Source organism: Aquarana catesbeiana, linkage group LG04, assembly GCF_042186555.1.
Source record: "Aquarana catesbeiana isolate 2022-GZ linkage group LG04, ASM4218655v1, whole genome shotgun sequence".
Classification (NCBI taxonomy): Eukaryota; Metazoa; Chordata; class Amphibia; order Anura; family Ranidae; genus Aquarana; species Aquarana catesbeiana.
In genome coordinates, this window is record NC_133327.1 from 604,727,258 (window position 1) to 604,746,698 (window position 19,441).

At 45.3% G+C, this 19,441-nt stretch overlaps 1 long non-coding RNA gene across 2 annotated transcripts in view; it reads right to left on the reverse strand.

The window, feature by feature from the left end:
* The window catches only part of LOC141140763 (uncharacterized), a 133,223-nt gene extending 123,757 nt beyond the window's left edge, over window positions 1-9,466 (reverse strand). For both annotated transcript variants that reach the window (XR_012243996.1, XR_012243997.1), the window contains exon 1: window positions 9,073-9,466. This is a non-coding gene — a long non-coding RNA (uncharacterized lncRNA). The remainder of the gene's footprint in view (window positions 1-9,072) is intronic.
* Window positions 9,467-19,441: the final 9,975 nt, after the last annotated feature.

Genomic DNA, 19,441 nt, shown 5'->3' on the forward strand with positions numbered 1-19,441 from the left:
CAGTATATAAAGCTACCTGAAGAAAATTACTGGTGTTCTATTTGATCCTATTAGTACCACGGTCAGGCAGCTAGACTATTTACATTTAGTACAGTGCGTCCTGCTCACAGTGTTCAGCTAGATCCGTTCCTGTTATCTTCCTACTGACAGGCAGGCTTGTCTGGTTACAGTATATAAAGCTACCTGAAGAAAATTACTGGTGTTCTATTTGATCCTATTAGTACCACGGTCAGGCAGCTAGACTATTTACATTTAGTACAGTGCGTCCTGCTCACAGTGTTCAGCTAGATCCGTTCCTGTTATCTTCCTACTGACAGGCAGGCTTGTCTGGTTACAGTATATAAAGCTACCTGAAGAAAATTACTGGGGTTCTATTTGATCCTATTAGTACCACGGTCAGGCAGCTAGACTATTTACATTTAGTACAGTGCGTCCTGCTCACAGTGTTCAGTTAGATCCGTTCCTGTTATCTTCCTACTGACAGGCAGGCTTGTCTGGTTACAGTATATAAAGCTACCTGAAGAAAATTACTGGGGTTCTATTTGATCCTATTAGTACCACGGTCAGGCAGCTAGACTATTTACATTTAGTACAGTGCGTCCTGCTCACAGTGTTCAGCTAGATCCGTTCCTGTTATCTTCCTACTGACAGGCAGGCTTGTCTGGTTACAGTATATAAAGCTACCTGAAGAAAATTACTGGTGTTCTATTTGATCCTATTAGTACCACGGTCAGGCAGCTAGACTATTTACATTTAGTACAGTGCGTCCTGCTCACAGTGTTCAGCTAGATCCGTTCCTGTTATCTTCCTACTGACAGGCAGGCTTGTCTGGTTACAGTATATAAAGCTACCTGAAGAAAATTACTGGGGTTCTATTTGATCCTATTAGTACCACGGTCAGGCAGCTAGACTATTTACATTTAGTACAGTGCGTCCTGCTCACAGTGTTCAGCTAGATCCGTTCCTGTTATCTTCCTACTGACAGGCAGGCTTGTCTGGTTACAGTATATAAAGCTACCTGAAGAAAATTACTGGGGTTCTATTTGATCCTATTAGTACCACGGTCAGGCAGCTAGACTATTTACATTTAGTACAGTGCGTCCTGCTCACAGTGTTCAGCTAGATCCGTTCCTGTTATCTTCCTACTGACAGGCAGGCTTGTCTGGTTACAGTATATAAAGCTACCTGAAGAAAATTACTGGTGTTCTATTTGATCCTATTAGTACCACGGTCAGGCAGCTAGACTATTTACATTTAGTACAGTGCGTCCTGCTCACAGTGTTCAGCTAGATCCGTTCCTGTTATCTTCCTACTGACAGGCAGGCTTGTCTGGTTACAGTATATAAAGCTACCTGAAGAAAATTACTGGTGTTCTATCCCAGCTTAGTGCAGCTACAGGCCATTAGTATGTCTGGAAGGCCAAGAAGGAGAGGCAGACAGTCACAAGCCAATAAGAGAGGGCAAGCAGGCTCTGTGTCTAGTGCTGGTCGTGGAGACGGTGCATCCTCATCAGCACGTGGCCATGGGACACGCTGGGCCTTTTTTTCGGCAGCTGGCCGTGTTGAGCCGCAACATGCGGAAGACTTGGTCGAGTGGATGACCAAGCCGTCCTCATCCTCCTCATCCTCTCTCACCCATGCCCAGGGTGCTTTGTCTGGCAAAGCAGCGGCCTCTTCCCTCAGCTCAATGTCATCAGTGACTCCTTCCCTAGCTCCACCATGTCCTCATGAGGATTCCCTCGAACTGTTTGACCACAGTGTTGGGTACATGCTCCAGGAGGATGCCCAGCGTTTGGAAGGCTCTGATGATGATACTGAGCTCGATGAAGGCAGTAACATGAGCACGGACAGAGGGGGTGCCCAAGAAGGACAGCAATCTGGCAGTCATGCTCCCCCTGCTGCAGCATACTGCCAGGTTTGCTCCAGTGATGAGGAGGGAGGGGATGATGAGGTCACTGACTCAACGTGGGTGCCTGATAGGAGAGAGGAGGAGGAGGAGGAGGAGGAGGCGGCACATCACCAACGAGGCAGGATGCCCTCCAGGGGCCAGCCTAAGGGCAGCACATTGACTGCATCACACCCCAAAGCTCCACATGTGCAGGGCGCTGCAGTCTCTGCGCGTTATTCAAAAAGTTCTTTGGTGCGGGCCTTTTTTGAGACGAGTGCATCAGATCGCACCGCTGCTATTTGCAACATATGTCTCAAGCGTATCTCACGTGGCCAAAACATCTCCCGCTTGGGTACCACATGCTTGACCAGACATATGTTGACCTGCCATGCAGTTCGTTGGCAAGCGTATCTAAAAGACCCACACCAAAGAACAAAGAGGATCTCTCCTTGCTCCTCATCAGCTGAGATTTCCAACCCCACTAGACCTCCAGTCCTCTCTGAGACCTGCAGTGAGAGGAATGAAGGTGTAGAATTAGGTGTGTCACAGCCAAGTACTTGTGGGCAATCTGCTTTTGGTACACCGACGTCAGATTGTACCAGGCAAATTTCCCTGCCCCAGCTGCTGCACCGCCGAAAGAAGTTTGCTCCCAGCCATCCACATGCCCAGCGGTTGAATGCTAGCTTGGCAAAATTGCTAGCACTTCAACTGCTGCCTTTTCAGTTGGTAGACTCTGCCCCCTTCCGTGAGTTTGTGGAATGTGCGGTTCCTCAGTGGCAGGTACCCAAACGCCACTTTTTCTCACGGAAGGCGATTCCGGCTCTCTACCGGCATGTGGAAGGCAATGTCCATGCCTCGCTGGACAGGGCGGTCAGCGGTAAGGTGCATATTACCGCTGACTCATGGTCCAGCAGGCATGGACAGGGACGTTACCTAAGTTTCACGGCACATTGGGTGACTCTGCTGGCAGCTGGGAAGGATGCAGGACAAGGTGCAGTAGTGTTGGAGGTTGTTCCGCCACCACGCCTCCAAAATGCTGATTGTGACACACCTCTCTCCTCCACCCCCTCCTCTTCTTCTTCCTCCATGGCCTCTTCCTCGGAACCAGCGGTGCTCCGTAGTCGTTCAAGGGGCTACGCAAGTACGCAGGCCAAAAGATGCCATGCGGTGCTTGAGCTGGTGTGCTTGGGGGACAGGAGCCACACTGGGGCAGAGGTTCTGTCAGCTCTGCAGGGGCAGGTTCAGAGGTGGTTGACGCCACGCCAACTTAAGGCAGGAATGGTGGTTTGCGACAATGGCACCAACCTCCTCTCTGCCCTCCGACAGGGACAAATGACCCATGTGCCCTGTTTGGCTCACGTCCTTAACTTGGTGGTGCAGCCGTTCTTGGGCAGGTACCCGGGCTTACAGGATGTCCTGAGGCAGGCCAGGAAAGTCTGTGTGCATTTCCACCGGTCATATAATGCCAGTGCTCGGCTGACGGACCTCCAAAAGGAGTTTAACCTGCCCAAGAACCGCCTAATCTGTGACATGCCCACCAGCTGGAACTCAACGTTGGCCATGCTGCAGCGGCTGCACACGCAGCAGAGGGCCATCAATGAGTACCTGTGCGACTATGGCACCAGGACAGGGTCAGGGGAGCTTGTTTTTTTTTCCCCACGCCAGTGGGCCATGATCAGGGATGCATGCACTGTCCTGTCACCATTCGAGGAGGCCACGAGGATGGTGAGCAGTGACAGTGCATGCATCAGTGACACTGTCCCCCTTGTCCACCTGTTGGAGCACACGCTGCGTGGAATAATGGACAGGGCACTTGAGGCAGAACAGAGGCAGGAAGAGGAGGACTTCCTTAGCTCTCAAGGCCCCCTTTATCCAGACAGTGTTCCTGCGTGCCCGCCGATCACACAGGAAGAGGACGAGGAGGAGGAGGAGGAGGAGGAGGAAGATTGTGTCAGTATGGAGGTGGAGCCTGGCACTCAGCATCAGCAGCAGTCTTTAAGGGATCAGTCCCAAGAAACACATGGACTTGTACGTGGCTGGGAGGAGGTGGCTGCGGACGTTGTTGTCCTTAGTGACCCAGAGGACTCCGGACCGAATGCCTCAGCAAACCTACGCTGCATGGCCTCCCTGATCCTGCAAAGCCTGCGTAAGGATCCTCGTATTCGTGGTATCAAGGAGAAGGACCAATACTGGCTGGCAACCCTCCTTGATCCACGTTACAGGGGTAAGGTTGCGGACCTTATCTTGCCATCGCAGAGGGAGCAGAGGATGAAACATCTTCGGGAGGCCTTGCAGAAAGGTCTGTGCAATGCGTTCCCAGAGACTGGGAGGTTACAAACTCCTGTTTGTGGACAACATGTTGCTGAGGCTTCGGTCAGTCAAAGAAGGAGCGGTGGAGAAGGTGGCCGTTTGACCGATGCGTTCAGACAATTTTTTGGTCCGCAGCCCCAAGGTATGATCGGTTCCAGCAACCATCGCCAGCGTCTGTTTTACTTGGTGGAGGAATACCTAGGGGCAAGATCAGACTTGGACACCTTTCCCACCGAAAATCCTCTGGGTTACTGGGTCTTGAGGATGGATCACTGGCCAGAGCTTGCACAGTATGCAATTGAGCTACTGGCCTGTCCTGCATCCAGCGTTCTTTCGGAACGCACATTCAGTGCTGCTGGAGGCGTGGTAACCGATCACAGGGTGCGTCTGTCCACCGACTCGGTCGATCGGCTGACCTTCATAAAAATGAATGAGTCTTGGATCACCACCAGCTACCAAGCACCTGATGCTGATGTAACCAAATAATTTTTTTTGAAATCTCAGATCCCTTCAAAGACTGCCTATGCTGATGCTGAGTGACTATCCCTGAGTAATTATCCTCTTCCTCCTCAATCATCACGCTGATAGCTTGTAAGAACATTTTTGGTTCTGGGCGCCACCACCAGTGCCTAAGGCACAATTTTTCAGCCCCTGTTTAACAGGGGCGTGTTAATTACAATTTTTGATGTAATACTTTGCAGCAGGGCTCGTTTCTGCATTCCAACTAGAGTGTCTGTGAGGGGTTGCAGTGTTGTGGCACCAGCACCAGTGCCTAAGGCCCAATTTTTCTGCCCCTGTCTAACAGGGGCGTGTAATTACAATTTTTGATGCAATACTTTGCAGCAGGGCTCGTTCCTGCGTTCCAACTAGAGTGTCTGTGAGGGGTTGCAGTGTTGTGGCACCAGCACCAGTGCCTAAGGCCCAATTTTTCTGCCCCTGTCTAACAGGGGTGTGTAATTACAATTTTTGATGCAATACTTTGCAGCAGGGCTCGTTCCTGCGTTTCAACTAGAGTGTCTGTGAGGGGTTGCAGTGTTGTGGCACCAGCACCAGTGCCTAAGGCCCAATTTTTCTGCCCCTGTCTAACAGGGGCGTGCAATTACAATTTTTGATGCAATACTTTGCAGCAGGGCTCGTTCCTGCGTTCCAACTAGAGTGTCTGTAAGGGGTTGCAGTGTTGTGGCACCAGCACCAGTGCCTAAGGCCTAATTTTTCAGCTCCTGTTCAACAGGGGCATGTAATTACAATTCTTGATCTAATATTTCACAGCAGGGCCCTGTGAGGGCTTACAGTGTTGTAGCCACAGCAACACCTAAGGCCCAAATTTCTGCTGAGTATATAGGGCAGGACCCTACTTTCAAACATCTAACTTACAAACGACTCCTACTTGCAAACGGAAGGAGACAACAGGAAGTGAGATGAAATCTACCACTAGGAAGGGAAATTCTCTCCTGTAAGAGTTAATATGGGAAAACAATTTCTCCTTTCCACTGATGCTTTCCAATCCTTGTTCCACAAAAAACCCAAATTTTCAAAAAACATTTTTCATTGGGACAAAAAGTGAGGTGAAATCTTCTGAAGAGGAGGAAAGACAGCAAAACAAATGTCACAGGGGTGATAACCCTTCCCTATGTTTTCCAAAAAGCTTAAAAAAGATTTTTTGGCTGGAGCTAAACGCTTTAAAAATTTACCCGTTCAAAATTACAAAGAGATTCTACTTAACAACAAACCTACAGTCCCTGCCTTGTTTGCACCGCCTGTATACTGCTGTTCAGAGTATATAGGGCCTTTCCTTATTTTAATTTGGGTGCGGGGTTCCCCTTAATATCCATACAAGACCCAAAGGGCCTGGTAATGGACTGGGGGGTACCCATGCCGTTTGTCTCACTGATTTTCATCCATATTGCCATGACCCGACATGACATTAAACCCGCAAGCAGTTTTAAATGAGATTTTTTTCCTTTAAAAATGACATTTGGTGCAGGGACTGTTGTAAACACGGGAAACACGAGCCACTTTACAGGCCTACTATAGACACACCCCAGGTACGATATTTAAAGGAATATTTCACTTTTTTTTTTTTTTTACTTTAAGCATCATTAAAATCACTGCTCCCGAAAAAACGGCCGTTTTTAAAAGTTTTTTTTGCATTGATACATGTCCCCTGGGGTAGGACCCGGGTCCCCAAAACCTTTTTAGGACAATACCATGCAAATTAGCCTTTAAAATGAGCACTTTTGATTTCGAACGTTCGAGTCCCATAGACGTCAATGGGGTTCTAACGTTCGTGCGAACTTTCGGTCCGTTCGCAGGTTCTGGTGCGAACCGAACCGGGGGGTGTTCGGCTCATCCCTAGTCACTATCATGCAACCTAGAGAGGGTATGTGTGTAGAAAGTGTATGTATGTAGGGAGTGTATGATGGCATCTTGGTTAGCAGCACTAATAATATTAAAAAAAAAAGATAAAAAACATTATTTAAAAAATAACATATTGATTGGTTATGATTAGGGATGAGCTTTGAATTTGAGTCGAATGTAAATTTGACTCGAACAATGGGTGTTCGCCGAACAGCGAATTTTATGGGGTGTTCGCAGCAAATTTGAGCGTCCCATAATGCACTGCAAGACCGCAGTGCATTGCTGTATGATAATTGGCCAAAGCATACACCTGACCTGCATGCTTTGGCCAATCACAGCACGCTCCTCAGCGAGAGCCATAATTGGCCAAAGGCAGAGTGCATTTGGCCAATCATGGCTGAGGGGGCCTAAGTCTGATATATTCAGGCAGTATATTTGATATATACAGTCTACCAGTGTGTGTATATATATATATATTTATATATATATATATATATATATATATATATATAAATATATATATATATATATATATATATATATATATATTGATAGATCTATATATTTATATAGATCTATATATATATATATATGTAGCTGTCACATTTTTGCTATATAAATTAATGTTATGTTATAGCTTAGTATCTGGACCATCTAGCGAACAAAATTGTGTATGGACTTGATTTTATTTTTTTTCTTTCTGGTTAATGTGAGATGATAGGAAGTGACTATTTTGTTTACATTTCCACATTAACTTGACCTACCCACAATGCCTATGACCTCCCATGAACACCAAGAGAACAAAACTGCATTGTGGGAAGGCTATAAAAGAACTCAGCGTGGCCATCTTAGGTCTCTTGGAAATGCATGGCCAGCCTGGGAGGATCTGTGTGAGGTCTCCAGTGAAGCGCGGCCTACCTCCACGGAAGAGTGATCCGAGCAGCAATACTGTGACATACCAGTGAGTTGGGCTGATGGCGAGGCAAGACTGGGAAGGAGCCAGAGAAGCCAGTCAGACCCGAAACGTCTCATTGTGCGGAGTGGAGCAGTGCAGCGTTATCGGCAAGCCGGAATCAGGATCCTGTACTTCGGAGCGGAACTTTCTGACAACACCGACCTGGTTGGGTGAGAGGGCTGCTGCCCAATAAGTTTCCTTGATGCACTTTTACACACCCATCTGTACAATACAGAGTTGCTGGGATCCATAGTCCCACAAAGCAAAGTCAAAGGATTAGACTGAGCCAAAAATAGGCCTTGGGCCTGTATTCCATTGAGGATCTGGTACTGTGTTATTGGTATCAGAGATAGTTGCAGTACTGCTGTACTATAACTTTGATTTAATATTCAGCTTACTTTGATCGGGAGTCATTAACCATTGGATTACAAAATTCACTTTATTCATAGCTAGCAGAAGAAAGAAGAAAAGAAGGACTGTATAATAAAACACAAGGCTTTGTGTTTCATTGCCATATTAAAGTTACTGCTATATCAAGTAATGGGAGCTCCCTAAGTATTGTACTATATTCTATTAAATTAGCATTCAATTTCCTTATAGCTACAAAGTGTGCAAAGGATGGGACAGTGCTCATAGTGAAATCAGTTCACTCTGCCATTTATCCCATTTTTCTTGACACATTACTAGCAGGTTAATTCAAACATTTTACATCTGTGTAATACCTTTGTAAGTTGAAATCTGTTGACTGTCACACTATGTTGGTCTGACAGTACAACTGTTGTAGTGTTTTACTTTAAAGCAAATACAGTAAACAAAGTTCTTGTTTAAGTATTCGTTGTGTGGAGTGTTGTTTTTCTTTGTATTATTGGCCAGAAGGAGACTAAAGGTAAAGAAAAAAAGGTATATTACATTGTATATTGTGAAATTGTCTTTAGGTTTTTACCGCACATATATTACACCACATCTGTCTCAAGGGGACTCAGAGAAGTCAAGGGGGTAAAGAAGCAGAGTACAGGCCCAATTAAAATACAGCAGCTCCTTCGGGGGTCAGTGCTACATATATATAGATACCACCTGTACTGTATTATTTACTGTACACCTCTGAATATATATATATCCATATATCTATATATCTATATATATAGATATATAGATATATATATATTTAGAGGTGTACAGTAAATAATACAGTGCAGGTGGTGTGCACAGTATATAATACAGTGTGTACAGTTTCAAATACACTTCAGGCGGTGTACACAGTATATAATACAGTGTAGCGTGGTGTTAAAAAAAAATATCCATCATGTCCGGAAGGCCTCCAAGGAGAGGCAGATGCTCACAGGCCACTAAAGGAGGGCAAGCTGCCTCTGAAATAATATTTAACAGAAGGGACCGTTCCTGCACCCAACAAGGGTAACTGTGAGGCAGGGGCGGTGCCAGGTGGGTGCTTGGGTGTGCTGGAGCCCCCCCAAAAAATTTTCAAGCACCCTCATAGCACCCCCAAAAATTCCACTGAGGTATTGGCATAAAATTCACACTATTTTTTTAAAATAATATTGTACCTGCTGTGAATCCTGTCTGCTACTTGGCTGGGGACTCTTTTTGAAGAGGAGGGATACAGCCGCATGAGCCGCTCATGTTTAGTTAGTCCAGGGGGGGGCGGATTGATTCAGAATGCTGTGCAGAGGTGCTACCTTTTAAAAGCCTCTGTGTCACATGGTGCCTCTGCATCTGGCGCGAGAAAGAAGAGGGGTGGAGCAGAGAGAGTGAGAGCCCAGAAGCAATGAAGGTATGATGACTGCTGAGCTGCTGGCTGTTTCCTTGGTAGACCGCTGGGGAGGGAGCAGAGCTGCTGTAGGCAGAAAGCTGAGTGAGTCTGCAGTGCTCGTCATCTGACAGGAGAAGGGGGAAGAAGGGGGGATTCCTGTTATGCAGGCAGGCTGTGGTCCGAGGAGGAATTAAGATGGTTGATGGCTGTTCTTTTTATAAGGGAGCTGCTGCTTATTGCTGAGCCTGGGGCGGGGGAGGGAGACTCCACTCTGTAGTCCTGTTATTTGATTTATGTCAGCAGCTGGCAGTCTGATCTGCTGCAAGAGGAATCCTGTCCTGTGATCTTGGCACTCTGATTTGCCTTAGGCACTGGCACTGAAATCATTAGACTGCCCCTCCCCCAGATCAGGAGTGCCTGATTTACAGTACCCAAACAGAGCCAGTGCTAGACTATGCTGTGCCCTAGGCAAGGCCACCCCCACCCAAAAAAATCACTTAATTTTTTTAAAACAGCAGAAAATGATCTAAAATAAAGACACTCCATGCATTCCTCACACCCTCTATATTCACAGCACACTCCATGCATTCCTTATACATAGGGTTGCCACCTTTTCTTTGAGCCAAACCCGAACACTTCAGCGGAGCTTGGCATTTTTTTTTGTAGCATACACTATGAGATTGTAAAATACCTGGGACACCTCTGTGTGCCCTAGGCAAGTAGTAATGTGGCACACACAGCAGCGAACAGTGGGTTTAGCCAATTGCATATAGTGCAGGTGTGTGTAATGTGCAATATAGTGTATATAGTGCAGGTGTGTGTAATGTGCAATATAGTGCAGGCGTGTGTAATGTACAATATAGTGTATATGTAGTGTGTAATGTACAATATAGTGCAGGCGTGTGTAATGTACAGTATAGTGTATATAATGCAGGTGTGTGTAATGTACAATATAGTGCATAATGTTTGGTGGGAAGCATCCCAGTGTCATTTTGGGGGGTGGGGGGAGGTCTCCTGGTGTAGTATGGGGGGACAGGGGAGTCCTCCTGTAAGGCATTGGCTGAGAATAGTTAAGCTGTGCATGATACATGAGCCTAAGTATGTATGCGTATTGTATGGGGGGGGAGTGAGGACTGTATGTATGCGTATTGGATGGTGTATGGGGGGGGGGGAGTGGTGAGGACTGTATGTATGTATGGTGTATGGGGGGGGTGCGAAGAACCCTTTGAAATCCTGACATACTAAGATCACAAAAACTTACTTTACAAGCTAGTCTGACACCGCAATCTCCACACACTTTTCACAAAAGCAGCAGGGAACGCAGGAGCTCTGCCTTCAACCTCCATGTCCCTTCTTCAGCCAGCCAGAGGAGAGCAACCCGCCTCTGCCTCTGTGTCCCGCCTGCAGTACACTGAGCAGACGGAGGTGCGGCACGCGCCGCTGACATTGACAGTGCAAGGGGTAGATAGGGAGACAACAGCAGCAGGAGCAGATACTATTGCGAACCCGAACTCGGGACACAGCCGTGGTGGCACAGTTTAGGCAAGGCACGCTGCACAGGGAGCCACCGGCTGGTCTGAATAATGTGCACGGGTCTCAGGCGGGCAGAGATCCGGACACGTGTTTCAAAACCTGTACTGCATTCCCCACACCCCCTATACTCACAGCACACTCCGTGCATTCCCCACACCTCCTATACTCACAGTCCACTCCATGCATTCCCCACACCCCCTATACTCACAGCACACTCCATGCATTCCCCACAAAAAAGCATGACAGGTCCTCTTAAATATGAGATCTGGGGTCAAAAAGTCCTCAGATCTCATATTTACACTTTAATGCAAAAAAAAAGTCGTTAAAAAAAGACACAAAAAAAGTCCCTTTAAGAGAAGTGGGCGGAGCTGGCGTAATGACGTCGCTCCGGCCGTCCTATGGTATGGAGACGGGTGGGCGCCATCTTAGCCTCACATACTGAGGAACGGAAAGGACCCGATCGCCTTCGCCGCTACTGACGGCTCCGGTAAGCAGCGGAGGGCGCGGGAGAGCGGCGGGAGGGGGGGTGCCACCTTTCCCGCCGCCGATAACGGTGATCTTGCGGCGAACCCACTGCAGAGACCACCATTATCGTGTATAGGGGAGCCCTATAACAGAATTATGAAAAAAACGCATGGGTTTCCCCCATCCATACCAGGCCTGGTATGGATTTTGGGGGGGGACCCCCACGCCATTAAAAAAAAAAAATTGGCGTGGAGTTCACCTTAATATCCATACCAGACCTGAAGACTGGGGGGGGGGGAACCACGCTGTTTTTTTAAATGATTTTTTATGTATATTGCCTGGATCTGGCAATACATTATAGCCGTGAGCAATTTTGAATGACATTTTTTCCTTTAGAAATGTCATTTTGATGTAGTACTTTTCTAAACATGGGAAAAATGTGTTACTTTACAGGCAGACTAAGGGGACCCCCGTGGCACGATATTTAAAGGAATATTTCATTTTAATTGTTTCACTTTAAGCATTCTTAAAATCACTGCTCCTTAACCAGTTGCCGACCGCCGCACGACGATGTACGTCCTCAGAGCGGCACGGGCAGGCAAAAGGACTTACAGGTACATCCTTGCCTGCCCGCGGGTGGGGGGTCCGATCGGACCCCCCCGGTGCCTGCGGCGCTCGGCAAATCCTCCCCGGCGATCGGTGGTGAGGGGGAGGCTATCCATTCGTGGCCCCCCCTCGCGATCGCTCCCAGCCAATGGGATCATTTCCCTGCCTCTGTATTGTACACAGAGGCAGAGGAAATGATGTCATCTCTCCTCGGCTCGGTATTTTCCGTTCCGGCGCCGAGGAGAGAAGACTGTAATGTGAGTGCACAACACACACACACACAGTAGAACATGCCAGGCACACAAAACACCCCGATCCCCCCCCGATCGCCCCGTGATCCCCCCCAATCACCCCCCCCGTCACAAACTGACACCAAGCAGGTTTTTTTTTTTTTTTTTTTTTCTGATTACTGTATTGGTGTCAGTTTGTGACAGTTACAGTGTTAGGACAGTTAGGGTTAGCCCCCTTTAGGTCTAGGATACCCCCCTAACCCCCCCTAATAAAGTTTTAACCCCTTGATCACCCCCCGTCGCCAGTGTCACTAAGCGATAATTTTTCTGATCGCTGTATTAGTGTCGCTGGTGCCGCTAGTTAGGGAAGTAAATATTTAGGTTCGCCGTCAGCGTTTTATAGCGACAGGGACCCCCATATACTACCTAATAAATGTTTTAACCCCTTGTTGCCCCCTAGTTAACCCTTTCACCACTGATCACCGTATAACCGTTGCGGGTGACGCTGGTTAGTTCGTTTATTTTTTATAGTGTCAGGACACCCGCCGTTTATTACCGAATAAAGGTTTAGCCCCCTGATCGCCCGGCGGTGATATGCGTCGCCCCAGGCAGCGTCAGATTAGCGCCAGTACCGCTAACACCCACGCACGCAGCATACGCCTCCCTTAGTGGTATAGTATCTGAACGCATCAATATCTGATCCGATCAGATCTATACTAGCGTCCCCAGCAGTTTAGGGTTCCCAAAAACGCAGTGTTAGTGGGATCAGCCCAGATACCTGCTAGCACCTGCGTTTTGCCCCTCCGCCTGGCCCAGCCCACCCAAGTGCAGTATCGATCGATCACTGTCACTTACAAAACACTAAACGCATAACTGCAGCGTTCGCAGAGTCAGGCCTGATCCCTGCGATCGCTAACAGTTTTTTTGGTAGCGTTTTGGTGAACTGGCAAGCACCAGCCCCAGGCAGCGTCAGATTAGCGCCAGTACCGCTAACACCCACGCACGCACCGTACGCCTCCCTTAGTGGTATAGTATCTGAACGGATCAATATCTGATCCGATCAGATCTATACTAGCGTCCCCAGCAGTTTAGGGTTCCCAAAAACGCAGTGTTAGCGGGATCAGCCCAGATACCTGCTAGCACCTGCGCTTTGCCCCTCCGCCCGGCCCAGCCCAGCCCACCCAAGTGCAGTATCGATCGATCACTGCCACTTACAAAACACTAAACGCATAACTGCAGCGTTCGCAGAGTCAGGCCTGATCCCTGCGATCGCTAACAGTTTTTTTGGTAGCGTTTTGATGAACTGGCAAGCGCCAGCGGCCTAGTACATCCCGGTCGTAGTCAAACCAGCACTGCAGTAACACTTGGTGACGTGGCGAGTCCCATAAGTGCAGTTCAAGCTGGTGAGGTGGCAAGCACAAGTAGTGTCCCGCTTCCACCAAAAAGACAAACAAAGGCCCGTCGTGCCCATAATGCCCTTCCTGCTGCATTCGCCAATCCTAATTGGGAACCCACAACTTCTGCAGCGCCCGTACTTCCCCCATTCACATCCCCAACCAAATGCAGTCGGCTGCATGAGAGGCATTTTTATGTCCTCCCGAGTACCCCTACCCAATGAACCCCCCCAAAAAAGATGTCGTGTCTGCAGCAAGCGCGGATATAGGCGTGACACCCGCTATTATTGTCCCTCCTGTCCTGACAATCCTGGTCTTTGCATTGGTGAATGTTTTAAACGCTACCATTCACTAGTTGAGTATTAGCGTAGGGTACAGCATTGCACAGACTAGGCACACTTTCACAGGGTCTCCCAAGATGCCATCGCATTTTGAGAGACCCGAACCTGGAACCGGTTACAGTTATAAAAGTTACAGTTACAAAAAAAGTGTAAAAAAAAAAAAAACCACAAACAAAAATATAAAATAAAAAATAATAGTTGTCGTTTTATTGTTCTCTCTCTCTCTCTATTCTCTCTATTGTTCTGCTCTTTTTTACTGTATTCTATTCTGCAATGTTTTATTGTTATTATGTTTTATCATGTTTGTTTTTCAGGTATGCAATTTTTTATACTTTACCGTTTACTGTGCTTTATTGTTAACCATTTTTTTGTCTTCAGGTACGCCATTCACGACTTTGAGTGGTTATACCAGAATGATGCTTGCAGGTTTAGGTATCATCTTGATATCATTCTTTTCAGCCAGCGGTCGGCTTTCATGTAAAAGCAATCCTAGCGGCTAATTAGCCTCTAGACTGCTTTTACAAGAGAATAAAGGAAATAAATGATCGCGCTTACGGATCTGTGTCGGTATGCTGCCTCCCCTAATATAGTCCCCCACAGGGGTCTATAACCACAGATTGTATGAATAAAACAAGGGGTGGTGGCGCTTCCTAGTTTGGGTAAGGGTGCCAAGTGTGAGAAAAAGAAAATTAATTTATAATATTAGTACTTAGTGACCTATGAATACGTGACTGGTAAGCAGGCTACTATTCACTTAACAAAGTGATCCTGCCAGAAACATGACTCATCTTAAAATTAGTGAGTGTCTTCTATTGGTAAATATGTTTTAATGTGCAAATCTCCAAATATATACTGAATAACTAGCTCCAAAGTGCCCGTGCTATATATTAGTTCTGGTATATACCAAAATAGGACCTATACCCTTAATTATAAAAAAGGAAATATATATGTACATTGAACATATGTGCAGAAAAATAATAATATAAACAAACATATAATTGTACATAAAAGCTTAGTAGTGGTCCATAATTAAATGTAGAACCCCCCACGGGGTTAAAATCCCAAATTAGTAAGTGCAATTATTCCAACAAATCTTGATGCGTGTAGCTAATAGTTCATCAGGTAAAATGAATCTCCATTCATAACCATTGACGTAAACACAGTGACTGTGAATGTTCAAAAAATTCAAAAAATTCCGTGACTGTAGGTGTTCAGACAATTCCACTTGTGACTTCGTGCTCCCCCTCAAGTATCCCCACTCACCAGATCCCCTCGCCCCCACAGGGGCACTGCGCTTATCTTTAGGTCCACCAAGGTTGCTCCACCGAACTCATCCAAGGGTCTGGGGTAATTCACCTTCCTGCAGGTATTATCTCTATGGTTGGCTCCTCACAGAGGGAAAGAAGAGATATAGGCTCCCATAGTGTAGTAAAAACGCTGAGTTTTATTTAAGACACAACAACTTGATCCAAAGCAATAGCAGTTTTTAAAATAAAATATATAAAATAAAATATAAAAATATTCTGTATATATTAAAAAATCCTGGATAGCCTAAGCGTAGCTCACAAATTGCACATAGTGCCACTATGGTTTGATGGGCAATCAATGCAGAGTGTATCGGCTAAACGGCAAAAAACGCTAAGGAAAGGTTTGTGGAATCAGCAAAGGCTCGCTGCGTTCCACCTGCGTTCCAGCTGCCTCTACCAGGAAGTGACGTAGCGTGCGTGGCCTGAAGGCGGTGATTGGTTTTCGGGGCCCCGTACGCGGCTGGGCTCCTAAAAAGTCCCACACATGTGGTATCCCCATACTCAGGAGAAGCAGCTAAATGTATTTTGGGGTGCAATTCCACATATGCCCATGGCCTGTGTGAGCAATATATCATTTAGTGACAACTTTGTGCAAAATAAAAAAAAAAAATTGTCACTTTCCCGCAACTTGTGTCAAAATATAAAATATTCCATGGACTCAACATGCCTCTCAGCAAATAGCTTGGGGTGTCTACTTTCCAAAATGGGGTCATTTGGGGGGGTTTTGTGCCATCTGGGCATTTTATGGCCTTCAAAACTGTGATAGGTAGTGAGGAGTAAAATCAAAAATGTACGCCCTTAGAAATCCTGAAGGCAGTGATTGGTTTTCGGGGCCCCGTACGCGGCTAGGCTCCCAAAAAGTCCCACACATGTGGTATCCCCATACTCAGGAGAAGCAGCTAAATGTATTTTGGGGTGCAATTCCACATATGCCCATGGCCTGTGTGAGCAATATATAATTTAGTGACAACTTTTTGTAATTTTTTTTGTCATTATTCAATCACTTGGGACAAAAAAAATGAATATTCAATGGGCTCAACATGCCTCTCAGTAATTTCCTTGGGGTGTCTACTTTCCAAAATGGGGTCATTTGTGGGGGTTTTGTACTGCCCTGCCATTTTAGCACCTCAAGAAACGACATAGGCAGTCATAAATTAAAGGCTGTGTAAATTCCAGAAAATGTACCCTAGCTTGTAGGCGCTATAACTTTTGCGCAAACCAATAAATATATACTTATTGACATTTTTTTTACCAAAGACATGTGGCCGAATACATTTTGGCCTAAATGTATGACTAAAATTGAGTTTATTGGATTTTTTTTAGAACAAAAAGTAGAAAATATCATTTTTTTTCAAAATTTTCGGTCTTTTTCCGTGTATAGCGCAAAAAATAAAAACGGCAGAGGTGATTAAATACCATCAAAAGAAAGCTCTATTTGTGAGAAGAAAAGGACGCAAATTTCATTTGGGTACAGCATTGCATGACCGCGCAATTAGCAGTTAAAGTGACGCAGTGCCAAATTGTAAAAAGTGCTCTGGTCAGGAAGAGGGTAAATCCTTCCGGGGCTGAAGTGGTTAAAAAACGTCCGTTTTAAAAACTTTTTTTTGCATTGATACATGTGCCCTGGGGCAGTACCCGGGTCCAAAAAAACCCTTTTTCTTTCATAAAAATTTTATTAGCATGTCAGCCAACTTATCAGAACAATATATATATATATGGTTACATAATGCAATAAGCAAGGATCAAATAGAAAAAAATAAAATAAAGTACATATAGGAAGTGCGAAGCAAGGGACATAAACACTAGGGATATGCTGGAGCTAGCCTCAATGCTCCATGGGATGAGCAGCCTAAGGCGTCCCGGGGAGCATAAGGTGTCTGTAAGCTAAAGTGTCCTCATATAGAACCCAGCATAGCCATATATGAATATTGATCAAAAGTCTCCCTGTCCATGTGGATGTAACTTCAAAAAAAATAAACTCATTCAGGAGGGAAACAAAAGGAAATATTGAAAATACAAAGTTATCAAGCATAACCAATCCCATTAGGACTATCCCTATCTGCCTGACAGACATATGCAATCAGTACATTAAGCATTATGAACTGGAAGGAAGCAACCAATATGAGAAGAAAGAGTCTGAGAAGGAGAAGGGGAGTAAGAAAAGAGAGGAAGAGAGAGAGCGAGTCAACGGGGTGCGTGCCAGAGGAGCCTTAAATCGAAAGGAGAGTACTGTCGAACCGGGAAGGTTGAGTATACATAATCCATGGTCACCAAACTCTAAGAAACTTGTCATGCGTGTCTAACAAAATAGCTGTTAATTTCTCATTCACCATGACATCATTCATATGATTCTTAACTGCCTCAAAACCAAGCATAGGGGTTTTCCAGGCCTTAGCGATTGTCAGCTTAGTTGCAGTAAAAATATGTTGTGCCAGTTGCCTTTCCGGTCGTAACAATTCGGCAATAGGTTTGGCTAGAAGAGCTTCAAAGGTGTCCCTTTTAAGATTAACATGAAATAAATTCCGAATTAAACCATAGACCCTGACCCATAACCTGCGTGCCCTCGGGCATGACCACCAAATATGTGCCATGAAACCTGCCTGCGAACATACCCGAAAACAGAGAGGAAAATAAGTTGGTATAAAGCGGGCCAATCTAGCTGGCGTGTAATAGCACCTATATAGCACTTTATAGGCATTCTCCATGATAAGGACGCTCCAAACACTTTTTATGGCAATAACTTGCATATAAGCCTTAAAAATGATCACTTTTGATTTGTCATGTTCGTGTCACATAGACTTTAATGGTGTTCGCATGTTCGCACAAATTTTTTGTCTGTTCGCAAGTTCTGGTGCAACCCGAATCGGGGGGTGTTCAGCTCATCCCTAGTTATAATACATATTGAATACAAAAGAGAAAAATATACCCACTTCCTCTATCTCAGCGCTATGGTGCTCCAAATCTCCACAACATAAAAAAAATGATTAAAACAAAAATATATAAAATCCAAAATTTAATGTATTTATCAGCAGCCGCTTAATACTAAAAACTATTAAAACATTCAAAGGGTAAATGGGTCCAGAAGTACTTAACCAGTACCAGGTATTTACCAAAGCAGCGCTCCTATCATTAGTTATTATGACTTTCTGCTCTTCATGCTGTAAAAACGCTTTCAAGAATCTTCCTTGAAAGCATTTTTACAGCATTTAAACAGTAATGTGAATAACATAAAATTGATCAGCAAGTGGAGCAGTGGAACAGATTAATTTCTTAGATGTCAATATCTATAGATATAATGACAGTTTGGAGACTAGGGTCGTAATAGCTGTTTAACCATACACAGTGGTCATCACCCTCTGTGGCTGAGAAATTTTCCTAAATGCCAAATGATGCGGGTAAAAAGGAATTGCTCCACCATTGAGAATTATGATGCTCAATCTCTAGTATTAAAAAGTAGATTTTTTAGAAAAAAGCTACAATGTTCAACACTTAGATACAGTTTTAGAGGCGATAAGGGTTATTCCCCGGGAAAAATGTCTAAGGGATAAGGTACCTGAGACGAGTTATAAAAGCCATGAATGGGGTTTTATATCAGCCTTTTATTCACAGTACAAAGAAGTGGAGACTATCTTTAGGATCCATTGGCATATTTATGTCTGAATAAAACAATCAAAACTGAGCTTCCACCTATGCCTAAGCTCCAAATTTTGGAGATTTAGTAGTTTAAAAAAGTGTTAGACTCCCCCCAACTAGATTACCATCAATTTGGGACAGAGATGGCTTCTTAGTGTGTAGAAAATGTAAGTCGTGTAAAGAAGTGTCTAGGCTCATGAGGAGTTTGGACAAGTTCCCATCAACCTCTAACAAGAAGGAATTCTCTATTAAAGAATTCATCACGTGCAACACCTCACATGTGGTCTATGCTTTGGAGTGCCCATGTGGGTTGATGTGTATATAGGCAGAACCAAGAGGTTGTTGAGGATTAGAATAGCAGAACATGTCCATAATATTAAACTGGGTTTTAAAGACCATAATGTGTCACTTCACTTTAAACTGTATCACAATCAAGACCCTTCAGATCTAAAATTTTGGGGTATAGACCATGTAAAACCAACATAGAGATGCTCAAATCTGGTGAGAGAGCGCTAAGCGAGAAAATCACTGGATCTTTTTGACAGACACCCTTGCCACGAAAGGGTTAAACATGGAGCTAGATATCAATTGCTTTATTAACAACTATTGATTTCTATGGTTGGACAGACTTTTGATATTTGTGAGTGAGCACAT